Source organism: Macaca thibetana, chromosome 3, assembly GCF_024542745.1.
Source record: "Macaca thibetana thibetana isolate TM-01 chromosome 3, ASM2454274v1, whole genome shotgun sequence".
In the NCBI taxonomy this organism is placed as follows: Eukaryota; Metazoa; Chordata; class Mammalia; order Primates; family Cercopithecidae; genus Macaca; species Macaca thibetana.
In genome coordinates this window covers 93,391,344-93,407,264 of record NC_065580.1, presented here as the reverse complement: position 1 = coordinate 93,407,264, position 15,921 = coordinate 93,391,344, and the positions used below count along the sequence as shown (strand labels likewise).

The following is a 15,921-nucleotide window of genomic DNA, read 5'->3' as shown; positions in this document are numbered from 1 at the left end:
GGGTGTCTGAACAATCCCTGAGGAATAGTAGAATAGCAGATGGAGCACTGAGAAGTGATTTCCTTGAGGATAGATTTCCACAATGGAAAGGAAATGAGAGGTTCTAAGAGGCGGGCTAGTGGCTTATAATTTGCATGGAAGAGGTTATGAAATGACAACAGAATAGAATGGGCCTGCGAGGCTGGAAGGAGATATTTTCCTTGGTTCAAGAACCATTTGCCTTGTGTGGGAAGAGATTGAAGTAGGTGAAAGTTTCAGTGAGGGAGTAGGTGGGAGTGACTGATGAGAAGGAGAAAACTGCCATGAGGGACCGAAGCTGGAACACTAGCTGCTTCTTTAGCCACCTTATCAGCATAAGCGTTACCCTGAGCAATGGGATCTGACGCCCTTTGATGGCCCTTGCAGTGAATGACTCCAGCTTCCTTGGGAAGTAAAGCGACCTTGAGAAGAGTTTTTATTAAAGAGGCATTAATGATGGAGGACCCTTGTGTAGTGGGTGGTGCAGGACATGGAAGGCATATTTAGAGTCAGTATAAATATTGATGCATAGTCCTTTCGCAAGAGTGAGGGCCTGAGTTAAGGCAATGAGGTCGGCTTGCTGAGAGGTAGTGGAGGGGGGCAGAATGGTAGCCTCCAGGATAATGTGGAAGATACTATAGCATAGCCTGCCTTTGCTGGTGAGTGGCTATTAGGCCTGGTAGAACTGCCATCAATAAACCAAGTGTGATCAGGGTGAGTAACGGGAAAGAAGGAAATATGGGGAAATGAAGTGAATGTCAGGTGGATCAGAGAGATACAGTCATGTGGGCCAGATGTGGTATCAGGAATAATGTGGGGGCCAGCCTAAAACAGTAAGGTCAAGTTGTTTGTACAGAAAGGCTACAGGGCGCGGTCCCAGCTCTTATGTAAGAATTTTGACCCCACAGCCCTGTACTTTGCCTGTGGGTCAGCTAGGTTTATCTAGAACAGAATGGATTGTGGAGGGAGGTATTGAGGATAGGAGAGTATATGGGTTTGGCACCATGGGTGGATAGGCAAGACAATTTGGTTGATAAGGCACAGATCCTGAACTAACCTGTAAGACTTGTCTAGTTTTTGGACAGGTAAAATGGAGGAATTGTAAGGAGAGTTTATAGGCTTTAAAAGGCCATGCTATAACAGGCTAAGGGAGAAGAAGGGGGAATAGAGGGTGGAAGGTTTCCCATAGTGAAGGAGGCAAGCCCAGAAAAAAGAGAAGGTAGAGACATGGAGAAGGGGGGTGGTGGGCAGCCAAAGCAGGCGTCCCCGCAATTGACTTCCCACCAAGGGAATGTAGGTGAATGACCAAGGCAGGTGTCCCTGCAGTGATTAGACACCAGTGGAGTGTGGGTGAATAATCAGGCAGGCGTCTCCATAGTGATTAAACACCAAGGGAAGACTGTCTTCCCGAGTCCATGACCGGCTATGGAGTTTTGGGTCCACAGATAAAATGTGTCTCCTATGTCTCTACTAGAGAGGAAAAAGAACTAGAATTGGAAGGACAGGGAGATTGAAGGGTAGCAAGAGAGGGAGATCAAAGGGTAGTGAGAGAGGCTGGAGAAGAGAGGGAAAAGACTGTTTACCCAATTTGAAATTGGTGAGATATTCCTTGGGCTGGTTGTACTGAGGACCTGAGGTCATAGGTGGATTTCGTCACGGAGTGAGGGTGCGGACAGGGGACTGGTCTCCCGAAGGAGTCCTCCTGTCCTGGATCTTTGGCACCAAATGTCACACGCGTCCGTGTGAGGAGACCACCAAATAGGCTTTGTATGAGCAATAAAGCTGTTTATTTCACCTGGGTGCAGGTGGGCTGAGTCTGAAAAGACAGTCAGCAAAGGGAGTTGGGGTGGGGCAGTTTTTTGGATTTGGGTAGGTAGTGGAAAATTACAGTCAAAGGGGGTTGTTCTCTTGTGGGCAGGGGTGGGGTCACAAGGTGCTCTGTGGAGAGCTCCGGACACTTATTGTCCAGGAGAAGTAATGTCACAACATAATGTCATCAGTTAAAGTAGGAACCAAACATTTTCACTTCTTTCGTGATTCTTCAGTTGTTTCAGGCCATCTGGATGTATAAGTGCAGGCTTGGGCTCAGAGGCCTGATACTCCTACTGTGTGGGGTATGACTCCTAGGAGGGTATTGCTTTGGGTGTGCACACAGTGAAGTTGGATGACAGTGATTTTGGCAGGACATTCTTTGACTATCTTTTCCCCTTGTTTCTCTGTTAAGCTGTCTGCCTCATTTGGTATCACACCCCACTGTAGACTCCATGAATTGCCAGCTGATTCCTCTATTGTTTTCAACAATGCCCTGGGGCGTAAATTGCTGTGCAGTCTGATCCAATTAAACTCAGGCAGGGGCAGTTTTTAAGACTAGTCTTTGAGGTTTAGTCTGACCCTAGGAGAGTACTTCTTTTTTTTTTTTTTTTCCAAGATGGAGTTTTGCTCTTGTTGCCCTGGCTGGAGTGCAGTGGTGCTATCTCAGCTCACCGCAACCTCCACCTGCTAGGCTCAAGTGATTCTCCTGCCTCAGCCTCCTAAGTAGCTAGGATTACCAGCGCCCACCACCACGTCCAGCTAATTTTTTTATTTTTGGGAGAGACAGGATTTCATCACGTTGGCCAGGCTGGTCTCGAACTCCTGACCTCAGGTGATCCACCCACCTTGGCTTTCCAAAGTGCTGGGATTACAGGTGTGAGCCACCATGTCTGGCAGAGAGTACTTCTTAGTTGTCAGTTTCCTTGGTTCTCTTTGGTGAAATAGCTTGTACATGCTTTAGCTGGTGCTCTTACTTAAGAAGAGCTGCTGTTTTCTAGAACACCCTTAGGCTTGAACTTTCCCACATTCTCTTTCAAATGGTCAGTTACTTTGGGGAAAGATTGGAACTCTCTTTTCTGATGAACTAACTCTCCCCATAGGATAAATCTCCGAAGCACTATTCTGGGTGGGGCAGTAGTCTCTGATCTTCTTGGCTTCCCTCTCCTTGCTAACTTGAGCAAGCTGAAGCAAAGGTAACTGGGGTCGTCCCAGCTTGGCCTGCTGCACTTGGTAGAGCCTCCATCTTATGTGTGAGTGTTGGGTGGAGGAAGGGAGTTCCCAATCTCCTGGCTGTACTCTCCTGGAATTTTTCCTTCTGAAATTGGAGTTGGAGGGCTTGAGAAATGTTGGCATTCTACCCTCCTGTTGAGATATGGTACCCCTTGATTAGGAGCTGAGGAGAGAGGGAACTCCATCTTCCTGGTTGTATTCACCTAGGGTGGAGCTTCTGTCAAGCTGAGCTGGGTGTATAGAGTTGGGAGATGGTCATGACTCAAATTCCACATACTCTTATTGGTTCTTTCTGAGTTTTAGTAAATTTTCTTTAGTAAATGTTTCTTCATTTGCTGTATGCTTCAGAGAATTTCCAGAGACTTTAAATAGTTGTTTTGAAATAGTTTTTTATCAGTTATACTTGTATGCCAGAAAGTGGGTCCTTGGAGTTTCTCATGCTGCCATACCAGAAGTGGAAACTTAAGTTTAGAAGACAAATGACCATAAACATTGGTTTTAAAAACATTTTGTGGTCTTCTATGTAGCCAATGAATGTACTTTTATGGCAAAATCACTAGCCAACCTTCAAACACATTTGTCTCTTCTTATTCCGTTAATTATTCTTTTTGAAAAGAGGATAAAGATGTTCTGCTAAGTTGGGGCTACATGATCAGAAACATTTAGTTAGAATTCACTTCAAAAATATAGTACTGGGATTAGAAACATTTCAGAGAAGTTGAACCTTTTTATTTATTATTATTATTATTTGATATGGAGTCTTGCTCTGTCACCAGACTGGAATGCAGTGGTGTGATCTCAGCTCACTGCAACCTCCGCCTCCCAGGTTCAAGCGATTCTCCTGCCTCAGCCTCCTGAGTAGCTGGGACTACAGGTATGCGCCACCACGCCCAGCTAATTTTTGTATTTTTAGTAGAGACGGGGTTTCACCATGTTGGCCAGGATGGTCTCGATCTCCTGACCTCGTGATCCGCCCACCTCGGGTTCCCAAAGTACTGAGATTACAGGCGTGAGCCACCACACCTGGCCTTTTGAACTTTAATGTAGGTATGAGAACAATAAATGGTTTGTCTCTAGGGACTATTTTAGGAGTAAATTATCTTGCTGCCAAAGACATTGCTAAAGTTTTCTTCTAAAACAGTGAGACTGATTATCAAAGAATTGCTTGGTATAAAAACAAAACAAAAATCTAGTACTAGGTCAATTGCTTATGATTAACAATAAACAAATAAGCCAAAACAAGACCAGCCTACACAACGTTGCTCTCATTTACAAGGCCCCTGTTTCCTTGATAGCAGCCACCAAATTGATGGCCATTGCAAAGGTCCAATTTCAGTATTTATCCCCAGATTCTATGATACAATGGTAAAAAGTCCTATATTTCTTCCTTTCTGTTCCTGAAATGAAAAGCCATGTAAATGAGCACTTTACATAGTTATTACTTTAGCCTTGCCATGAAATGTTATCAACTATAGGCTTCATTTAGACTGAAACCTGAAGTTCTCAAAATGCGCAAGTCCAAAAAGATAATCCCTAATTTTTGTATAATACAACTTAATATAATAAAATATAAACATTATGAATAATGAGAGTGACATAGTTTCTGTGGATTTCTGCATTTTTTTTGAGTGAACATATTTCAGAAAGAATAAGCATACTCTTAAAATACTTTCTTACAGTAACTCACTAGAAGTTAACTAAAATTAGTTGCCCCTTCCCCCAAAAAACAGGGAAATGTAATGATATATTTTATGCCAAAAGTAATTGGATTGCTAAAATAGATCTGCTTATGATTTAGAATATGAAAATTTCCCCATTTTAGTAACATTTTACACATCATATTTTAGCATTTCTAACCTTGCAGTTATACATGTGCATCCTGGGAAACAGTTTTTATTGTAGTGGTCCTACCCTTGTTTTTCATATTAAAAAAGAAATGGCTTCTTTATGCTAAGAAAGATTAATTAATATTATGTGTTAAAGAGACATGTATTAGTCTGTTTTGCATTGCTGAGACTGAGTAATCGTAGGAAAAAGGTGTATTTGGCTTCCGATTCTGCAGGCTGTACAAGTATGGCATCCACATCTGCTTGGCTTCTGGTGAGGCCTCAGGAAATTTACAATTATGGTGAAAGGTGAAGGGGGAGCAGGCATGTCACATGGCATGAGAAGGAGCAAAAGCAATGCCAGGCTTTTTTTAAACCAACTAGCTCTCTTGTGAACAAACAGAATGAGAACTCACTCATTACCATGGGAAGGGCATCAAGCCATTCATAAGAGATCTGCCCCATGACCCGCATACCTCCCACTATTCCTCCAACATTGAGGATCACATTTCAACATGAGATTTGGAGAGGACAAAGATCTGAAACACTTGGCATCCCTTGCTGGTGCTTATTAATAGCCTTACATATTTGTCGCTGAGTTCATTTCATATGTGCATATTTTCTGGTCTGGATTTTTTTCCCCTTTATTTCAAACAGTCATGTCCATATGTAATTCATTCAATTCATACACATGTACTAAAGACCTACTCTGTGTGAAGCCCTCTGCTGGGTACTGAGAATGCAAAGATGTGAGGGTCATGATTATTTGTGCTAGGTGTGTCCTAAGAGAACTAGCATAATGAGAGTGGGATGGGGAATCACTAATTTCGTCTGAAAGAAGGATCTGGTGAGGACTCTCAAAAGAGGTGCTTAACAATACCTACATAAAAGAACAGGAGTTTGCCAGGTAAGTAAGGGAGAGGAGGGTCCTGGGGAAAGGAATATCAGTCAGAGGGAACTACAGGAGGAAAGGTCTAGAAGAATAAAAGACCTTGATGTGTTCAGAACATTGTAGGTGTGCAAACTTAGGGAGTCAGCAAGCCCATCTTCAGGGTTAGTAATCCACTAGAAGGATTCACAGAACTGACTAGAAGCAGTCACGCTCATGGTTATGGTTTATTATATCAAAGGGATATCGATTAAAGTCAGCCTGTAGAAGACATGCATGGGGTGGTGTGTTAGGCCATTCTTGCATTGCTGTAAAGAAATACTTGAGACTGGGTAATTAATAAGAAACAAGTTTAATTGGCTTATGATTCTGCAGGCTATACAGAAAACATAGTGCCAGCATCTGCTTATGGGAAGACCTCAGGAAGCTTCCGGTCATGGTGGAAGGCAAAGGGGTAGTAGGTGTCTCACATGGTGGGAGCAGGAACAAGAGGTGGGGGTAAGGTGCTGCACACTTTTAAACAACCAGATCTTCCAACAACTCACTTGCTGTCATGAGGAGAGCACCAAGCCATGAGGGATCCACCGCTGTGATCCAATTACTTTCCCCTAGGCCCTACCTCCAATATTGGGGATCACATTTCAACATGAGATTTGGAAAGGACACAGATTCAGCCCCTATCAGGCATAGCCCAGGAGAGGTCCATGTGTGGTTTCCAGTTGTCCTCCTCCAGCATGGTCATGGACCATGTTAACTTCTCCCAGCAATAATGGGAGACAATCCATCTGGAGTATTATCAACCAGGAAAGCTCATCTGAGCCTTAGTGCACAGAGTTTTTGCTGGGGCTCAGTCACATCAAAATGGTTGACTGCCAGCATAACTGACTTTTAGGCTGTAGCCCCTCTGGAGGTCAAGCTGATACTGCATAGCACCAAACCCCCACAATAAATCACACTGTTAGACTAGCCAGTGGCCCAAGGCCCCCAGGTAAACCAAGTCATTCTTATCAGGCAAGACATTTCAAGTGCTTAGAGATGACCTTTTAGGAGCTGAGGGTAAAGGCCAGACCTCTCTTTGGGTACACTTAATTCTTTACTATACAAGGTATAAGGAGTCTAGTCTGACTGGAGTGCAGAGTTTATTAGAGGCTGGAAATGTGTTCAGGGCCAGATGGAGAATCATTGATGGGGTGACAAATGGAGGGGGAGTAAATGCAAGTAACAGAAGATGTAGATCAAAGATGTATGGAATTAACAGCTATATTTGGGGAATGTGGTTTTCAACATTACCTCCTTCCACATAATGCCTGGAAGACCAGAATAGAGGCATAATAAAACCAAAATCACAAGCAAAAGAAATGCCAAATCGTGTTTGTGTGCTGGAACATTACAGCATGTGTTTCACAACAGTGCCATACAAGAAAATGTAACCAAAGCAAGCCACTTAAATTGAGTATATAGTGGAAGTCAGATCAAAAAGTTATCTATGGGTATCAGGGCTCTTGTTATCTCCTTACACAGAAGAGCACCAACGTCTTCCAAAAGAAATTTGTCAAATGACCTTTTTACCACTCCATTGTATGGAACTATGCCTTGTGCATTTCCCTATTTTTCATCACTTAAGCTTCTCTTATGTTTTAGTCTACTAAAACAAAATTATAAACTCAGAAAATTTGGAGGCAAGAGATGTCTTAATACTCCTTTAAGTCCACCTTTTGCTTAAGGGCAGCCCTCAGACTGCTTGCATGAGAACCTTCTGGGAAGATTTCTCATTCCTAATAAGAGATTATGGTTCAGCAAATGGGAGAGTGGAGGTGGCAGTGGGAAAGAAGCATATAAATCTGCATATTTATTTATTTATTTTTGAGACAAGATCTTGCTCCATTACTCAGGCTGGAGAGCAGTGGCGCAATCTCGGCTCACTGCAACCTCTGCCTCCTGGGTTCAAGCGATTCTCCTGCCTCAGCCTCCTGAGTAGCTGGGACTAGGAGCGTGTGCCACCAGGCCCGGCTAACTTTTGTATTTTTTTAGTAGAGATGAGGTTTCACCATGTTGGCCAGGCTGGTCTCAAACTCCTGATATCAAGTGATCCACCCACCTCAGCCTCCCAAAGTGCTGGGATTACAGGGGTGGGCAACCGCGCCCAGCTGAAATCTGCATTTTAATAAGCATGTCAGTCTGCATCTACCTACGAATCTTTCAAAATATTTTGCACACTTCCTTATGATTATTTGTTTAGATAAGCACCAGGAAAATATTTGGCTCACCCAAGCATCTAATTCCTAAAAGGCTCTCAATAAATGGTGTTTGAATAGTTGTTCACTCTCCTAAAAGATCTCCTAGATTCCAGGGACCAGAAGACGGGGCTGAGGGATTCTGTGATGAGGTTACCTGGACAGGCTAAGGTAACGTGCCAGCCAGCCTCAGCCAGTTTTTGGCTAGACCCCACCAGGTGCCAATACTTTTTTGCTTTGTTGTTACCTTTGTTTCATAATAAAGGTTTATTTTTAAAAATCCAGGCATCTTAGTTGAACTAAGTAAGGAGAAAGGGGAAGTTTGCACACACCTCCTAGATAGTTATTCTTTTGTGAGGGCCTGAACCAGCCTGGGCCAGGTGATTGACTTGTACACTAGACGTAAGAACCATTGCTTTTTTTTTTTTTTTTTTTTTTGAGACAGAGTCTCGCTCTGTCACCCAGGCTGGAGTGCAGTGGTGCGATCTCAGCTTACCTCTGCCTCCTGGGCTCAAGCGATTCTCCTGCCTCAGCCTCCAGAGTAGCTGGGATTACAGGTGCCTGCTACCATGCCCAGCTAATTTTTTTATTCCCACCTTCCAACCCCAACTTCTGCAAATGAGTGCTTCCAATCTTGGGCTTTTAATTTCATTTCCAATGTTTAATAGATGTGTAATTGTGCCCTAGATTGTACATGTATTAAAGAAACCCAGCCAGGTGTGTATTTTTCATTTTGGTAATTTGATGTCTTTAAGTCTGCGTGTGTAAATGGTTTGTCCACCTTGGCTATAAGTCAGGCAGAATCAGATACTAACCTTATATATTTACAATTGTTTTTTATTAGTAGTATATTACACATTTCTCTTTCTTTTGTTACTTTTCTTTTAATATTTTATAGTAGTATATTTTATGTATATCTGAAAATGGCCTCCATTTTGTTATGTATCATTCTTTCTTTTTTTTTTGAGACCGAGTCTCACTCTGTCACCTAGACTGGATTGCAGTGGCGCGATCTTGGCTCACTGCAACCTCAGCCTCCTAGGTTCAAGTGATTCTCGTGCCTCAGCCTCCCAAGTAGCTGAGATTACAGACACGTGCTACTATGCTTGGCTGATTTTTGTATTTTTAGTAGAGACAGGGTTTCACCATGTTGCCTAGGCTGGTCTCGAGCTCCTGACCTCAGGTGATCCACCCACCTTGGCCTCCCAAAGTGCTGAGATTACAGTTGTGAGCCATGTATCGTTCTTTCATAGCTGAGATAAATACACGAGTCCATTTTTTCTAGCTTTTAGAATAGTTTTTAATGTTTAATGCCACCTCTTTAGAATAACTTTCAAGTTTAATACATCAGTCAGTGGAGATAGAAATATTAATTGATCTGAGTTAGCAAGTATCAGTGCTGTTCTGAAAAAAAAATTGCCGCATTCAGATGATGATATTATTATAACTAATCATCATCATCATCATCATCACTATCACCATCATGATCATCAGTAATGGCAATGTATGATAGTCTTACTAATCTTTCCGGATGAATTACACTACAAACTTGTCAAGAGAGTGGGCTGGAGACTGTAACTGGTACTTAATGTAATCTAACTTAATGAACATATTAATATTTTACTTAGTCTTCTCACACAAGAATAAGGCATATGTCTTCATAAATTTATTTTTCCTCTATTAGAGTTTTGTATCTGCCTGTAAATAGATTGCAAAATTATAAATCATGTTAAAGAAATCCTCCATAACTTAATATATTTAATTTTTATCAAACAACTTATGTAGATATAAAACATTTGATACTCTATGTGAAAAACCAGAATGCATGATGCCATGTATAAATATAACTGCATCTCAGGAAAAATTAAAAAGAATTATATAAAAATAAAAACTTATGGGATGATAGTAGCACTTTTTTCCTTCTTGGCAAATTTTCTTTAATAATATTAATATTATTAAATCTTTATGAGAAGAAATTAAGTAAAGATGGTGAGATGGTTTGGATATTTGTCCCCTTCAAATCCGTGGCTCATGCCTGTGATCTCAACGCTTTGGGAGGCTGAGGCAGGCAGATCACTTGAGGTCAGGAGTTCAAGACCAGCCTGGTGAACATGGCGAAACCCCATCTCTACTCAAAAAAAAAAAAAAAAATTTAGCCAGGTATCCTGGTGTGTGCCTGTAAATCCCAGCTACTCCAGCGACTCGCTACTTGGGAGGCTGAGACAGGAGAATCACTTGAACCTGGGAGGCAGAGGTGGCAGTGAGCCAAGATCATTCCAGCCTGGGCAACACAGCAAAACTCTGTTTCAGAAAAAAGAAAAAAGAAATGTAATCCCCAGTGTGGAGGTGGGCCTGGTGGGTGGTGTTTGGATTATGGGGGTGGATCTCTCATGAATGGCTTAGTGCCAACCCTTTGGTGGTAAATGAGTTCACAAAAGATCTGGTTTTTAAAAATTGTGTGGCCCCTCCCTCCTTCTCTCTCTTGTTCCTTTTCTTGCTGTGCGATGCTCTACTCCCTTTCTCCTTCTACCATGATTGTAAGCTCCCTGAGGCCCTCACCAGCAGTCTTGTGGATGCCAGCACCGTGCTTCCTGTATAGCCTGCAGAACCATGAGCCAATTAACAATTAAACCTCTTTTCTTTTTTTTTTTTTTTTTTTTTTGAGACAAGGTCCCCCTCTCTCACCTAAGCCTTCTGAGTAGCTGGGACTACAGGCACATACCACCATGCCTGTCTAATTTTTGTATTTTTAGTAGAGACAGGGTTTCACCATGTTGGCCAGGCTGGTCTCGAACTCCTGGCCTCAAGTGATCTGCCCACCTTGACCTCCCAAAGTGCTGTCATGAGCCACCATGCCTGGCTCTACACCTCTTTTCTTTATAACTTACCCAGACTCAGGTATTTCTTTATAGTAACGCAAGAATGGTCTAACACAGATGGTGACTTTTATAAAATATTCTATTTTAAAATGTGACTTATACCTTTATTCTGTTGAAAGCATGATGAATTACGTTTTACTTCACTTTGCTGAGAATTAAGTGCTATGGGTTTCCAAAGACATCTTTTTTTTTTTTTTTTTTTTTTGAGACAGAGTCTTGCTGTATTGCCCAGGCAAGAGTGCAGGGGTACGGTCTCTGCTCACTGCAAGCTCCACCTCCCAGGTTCACGCCATTCTCCTGCTTCAGCCTCCCAAGTAGCTGGGACTACAGGCACCCGCCACCATGCCTGGCTAATTTTTTGTATTTGTAGTAGAGATGGGGTTTCACCGTGTTAGCTAGGATGGTCTGGATCTCCTGACCTTGTGATCTGCCCACATCGGCCTCCCAAAGTGCTGGGATTACAGACATGAGCCACTGAGCCCAGCCCCAAAGACATATTTTTTTAAGGTTTCAATTACTAAGTTTCTTTAGGATTTGATAATTTCTACATTTTCAGTATTATTGGTCTTACTATGTTATACATTTTCTTGATTTTGTTTTATCAGCTTGAATATTGTAATATATTTATAGCTATCTACTTCTAGGTAAAAATAACATTTGTTACAGAATATAAGAAAGTTATAATCCCTTAATTTTTCCTTCCACATTTCATAATAAAAATTGTCAAATGTTACAGAAATGTTGATTCCTAGTGCTTTTTCCTTTATCCAATGATTGCCAACCCCTCTCTGGCCAGGTTATGATATTAAAAAATGTCTCCACATGTTGACAAATTTCCTTTAAGAAGGCAAAACCATGAACCACTACTCATGAGGGATATTAGTATGTCATTTTAAAAAAGAGTTTGACATTAGAGTTATTTTCTCATGAGTGGGCAGTGTTTCCTCCTGCTTTATTTTCTGAAAAATTGTATGTGAGATCAGTATTATTTCTTCCTTCATTGATAAAATTTACCAATGAAACTAAGTGTCCTAGAATTTACTTTGTGGGTAGGTTTCCGGTAACAGATTAAATTCTTTTAACAGAGATAGAGCTATTCAGATTTTCTGTTTCTTCTTGTGTCAATTTTGATAAGTTGTATTTTTCTAGGAGTTTGTTCATTTATGTAAATTATCAAATTTGTTGGCATAAGGTTTTTCATAATATTCTCTTACAATCCTTTTAATATTAGTTGAATCTATAGTTATAATTGTTTTTAAATTCTTGGTTATTTGGATTCTCTTTTTTCTTCATTACAAGGAGTTTGTCAATTTTAGATTGTTTCCAGTTTAGGGCTGTTACAAATAAAGCTGTTATGAACATTTGTGTACAAGTTTGTATGTTTGCATGTTTTCATTTTGCTTGGATATATGCCTATGAGTGAAATTAATGGGTTATATGGTAACTATGTTCAATCTTTTGAGAAACCACTAAACTATTTCCCACTGTGGCTGCATTATTTTATATTCCCCAACTCCAGAAGTGTATGAGTGTTGTAATTCCTTCAACCCCTTTCCAAAATTTATCAACACTGTCTTTTTCATTCTAGCTATTCTAGTGTGTATGAGGTGGTATCTTATTGTGATTTTGATTTGCATTTTCCTAATGACTAATGATATTGAATATCTTTTTATGTGCTTACTGGCATTTGTGTATCTTCCTTGTCTGCTGCAGTTTAATTTATCGTTTCTTCCATTTATGGTCTATGCTTTAGCGTTTCTATCTAAGAAACTATGTTTATCTCAAGGTCACTAAGATTTTATCCTAGTTGTCTTCTGGAAGTTTTATAGTTTTAGGTTTTACATTAGTCTATTATGCAGTTTGTCTTAATTTTTGTATATGATTTGAAGAAAGGGTCAGTGCTCCTTTTTTCCCCATACAGATATGCAGTAGTTCCAGCACCATTTGTTGAAAAGATTTTTTTTTTCCCATTGAATTTCCTTGACACTTAAAAAAAATAACCATATATATGGCATATTTCTGGACTCTCGTATCAAGTTCTCCTGGTACCTTTTGCTAAGGCCAAACTGTTTTGTTACTGTAGCTCAGGGCTTCTCAATTTCAGATTATTTAAATTTTGGTTCCAATATTTCTTTGTTGGTAATATTTTCAAAGAACTAGCTTTTGGCTTTGTTAATTTTCTCTGTTGTGTGTTTTCTATTTTTCTGACTTTTGTTGTAATTAATTTTATTTACTTTCTGATACTTTGGGTTTACTTTTTTTTTTTTAGCTTCTTAAAATAATAGATCATTAATTTAAGACTATCAAATTGTTTTCTAATACAAGCATTTAAAACTATACATTTCCCCCTGAGCACTGCTTTACCCACATCCCATATATTTTTATGTGTTCTGTTTTTATCATTGTGTTTAAAATAATTTCTAAATTCCCTTCTGATTTCTCCTTTGACTCATAACATTTGAAAGCTTGCATTTAATTTCCAAATATTTGAGGTTTCCTAGATATGTTACTTTTATTGATACGATTTGTAATTTGATTCTATTGTGGTTGGAGAATATGCTCTACATGCTATCAATTCCTTAGAAGTTACTGAGATTTGTTTTATGGCTCAGCATATGGTCTGTCTTGGTGAATGTCCCATGTATACTTGAAGAGGATATGTATTCTGCAGTTGTTGGATGTAATATTATACAAATGCTGATTATATCAAGATATTTTATAGTATTATTCGAATCTACTATGTCCTGAATTTTGTCTAGTTGTTCTATCAATTGATAAAAGAAGTATATTAAAATATATTACTATGATTGCAGAATTATCTCTTTCTACTTTTATTTTGGTTAATTTTTTTTTCTTCATGTATTTTGAGGTTCTGTTATTAGGCACATATTTATAATTTATATGTCTTTCTGATGGATTGCTCCTTTTATATTTCTGATATATTCTCCTTCATCTCTGGTAATATTCTTTGTCTTATTGTTTATTTAATCTGATATCAATATATCCTCTTCAGCCTTCTTAGGCTTACTTATTTTTCCAAATACCATCTTAGTTGGGGCTAGAGTTTTGACAAGTGAATTTTGTGGAAACACAAACATTTAGTCCCTAAAAATGTTCTTATGATTCATATTTGAAATGAGTTTCTTGTAGACAGCATATAGTTAGGCTGTGTTCTTTTATCCACTCTGCCAATCTTTGTCTTCTAATTGGTGTGTTTATGCCAGTTACATTTAATGTAATTATTGATATGTCAGGGCTTAAATCTTTCATTCTATTTTTTTCTATTTTTAGTTTTCTGTTAGTTTCTTTTTTATTTTTTTTTCTGACTTCCTCTGAGTTGCTTAACATTTTTTAAAAAGAATTATTGAGAATTATCGGTGTATTTTTTTTTTTTTTTTTTTTTTTTACTTTGAGATAGGGTCTCACTCCTGTTGTCCAGGCTGTAGTGCAGTGGCGCAATCATGACTTACTGCAGCTCAACTTCCTGGGCTCAAGCAATCCTCCCACCCCAGCCTTCCAAGTAGCTGGGACTGCAGGCACAAACCACCACACCTGGGTACTTTTTTGTATTTTTAGTAGAGATGAGGTTTTGGCATGTTGCCCAGAGTAGTCTCAAACTACCTGCCTCAGCCTCCCAAGTTGCTTACAGGCATGAACCACCATGTCAGGCCAGTATATATTTTTTATTGCATGTACTTTCAAACCTATTTGTGTCTTCTTACTTAGAGAAATTGATAAAATAAGTATATTAAAATATTTTAATTAAATTTTTAAAAATTAAACTAAAAATATTTAATTAAAATTAAAATTAAACTATAGTAAAATATCTTACTTAGAGAAGACACAAATAAAGATGGTATTATGTACAGAGCATATGGTTGAGTCTTGCTTTTGTTACCCACTCTGATAATTTTTGCTTTTTAATGTGTTTAGATCATTAGCATTTAATATAATTATTGATATGGCTGAATCTAGGTCTACCATTTCATCATCTCATCATCTGTACCCTTCATTTTTTGTTTTTCTGTTCCTATCTTACTGTTTTAAACAATTTTCTGGCCGGGCGCGGTGGCTCAAGCCTGTAATCCCAGCACTTTGGGAGGCCGAGATGGGCGGATCACGAGGTCAGGAGATCGAGACCATCCTGGCTAATACGGTGAAACCCCATCTCTACTAAGAAATACAAAAAATAGCCGGGTGAGGTGGCAGCGCCTGTAGTCCCAGCTACTCGGGAGGCTGAGGCCGGAGAATGGCGTGAACCTGGGAGGCGGAGCTTGCAGTGAGCTGAGATCCGGCCACTGCACTCCAGCCTGGGCTACAGAGCGAGACTCCGTCTCAAAAAAAAAAAAAAAAAAAAAATTTTCTTAGTATTCCATTTTAATTTTATCTATTTGATTTTTAGCTATATTTCTTTGTATTGCTATTTTAATGATTGCTCTAAGAATTATAATATACATCTCTAAGCAGAACTTGCCTTTTTAATACAGCGCTTCAAAGGTTTTCCTGGAAGCTTACCTAGCAGATGTCTGTTTACATGTCATTGGCTAAAATTGGGTTTAATCACTACCTTTAGACCAACCATTGTCCATGGATAGTGACTAGGTTAGACAAATTTGATTCACATTCCGGAATTGGAGGATGAATCCATCTACACTGAAACAGGAGATTCTCTTTGTTTGGTATTTGTTAGTAGGAAAGAAGGAGGGTGAATACAAAGTAAACAGTGGTCAGTGCCTGCCATGGTCATTAAGCTTGTTGAATGTACTTAGTGTGCCAACATTTTAACCTCAGCACATTTTTAACACAGTTCTTTTATTTTTTTTGTTATTTCCCTTTAATTATCTTATCAATAAAGGAAAACTATCCCCTTCAAAAAATTACGTTAAATGTAGCTTCTAGTATTTGTTGCCCATGCCTCCTATTCCCATTTTGTTGTTTATTTAGGCTAGGAATGCCCCTTGGAATAAATTTTGAAAGTCTGTGCAAAAGTGGCCTATAGTAGATAATGCTTATTATCTACAAATGAGTGATTA

General features: G+C 39.6%; 2 protein-coding genes across 17 annotated transcripts in view; one reads left to right on the top strand and one right to left on the bottom strand.

Annotated features, from left to right (window-relative positions):
• NUP42 (nucleoporin 42) overlaps positions 1-15,921 on the bottom strand; it is a 1,164,542-nt gene that overhangs the window by 273,204 nt on the left and 875,417 nt on the right. The window lies entirely within an intron of this gene.
• The window catches only part of TOMM7 (translocase of outer mitochondrial membrane 7), a 540,985-nt gene that overhangs the window by 438,076 nt on the left and 86,988 nt on the right, over positions 1-15,921 (top strand). Inside the window, exon 1 of one of the 16 annotated variants that reach the window (XM_050783178.1) lies at positions 616-619. The exons of 13 other annotated variants lie outside the window; for them this stretch is intronic. The gene's annotated coding sequence lies outside the window, so the exon portion shown is untranslated. Of the gene's footprint in view, positions 1-615; positions 620-1,255; positions 1,260-10,385; positions 10,390-15,921 lie in introns of those variants that run through there. 2 more of the 16 variants (XM_050783167.1, XM_050783158.1) reach the window with 2 other exon arrangements.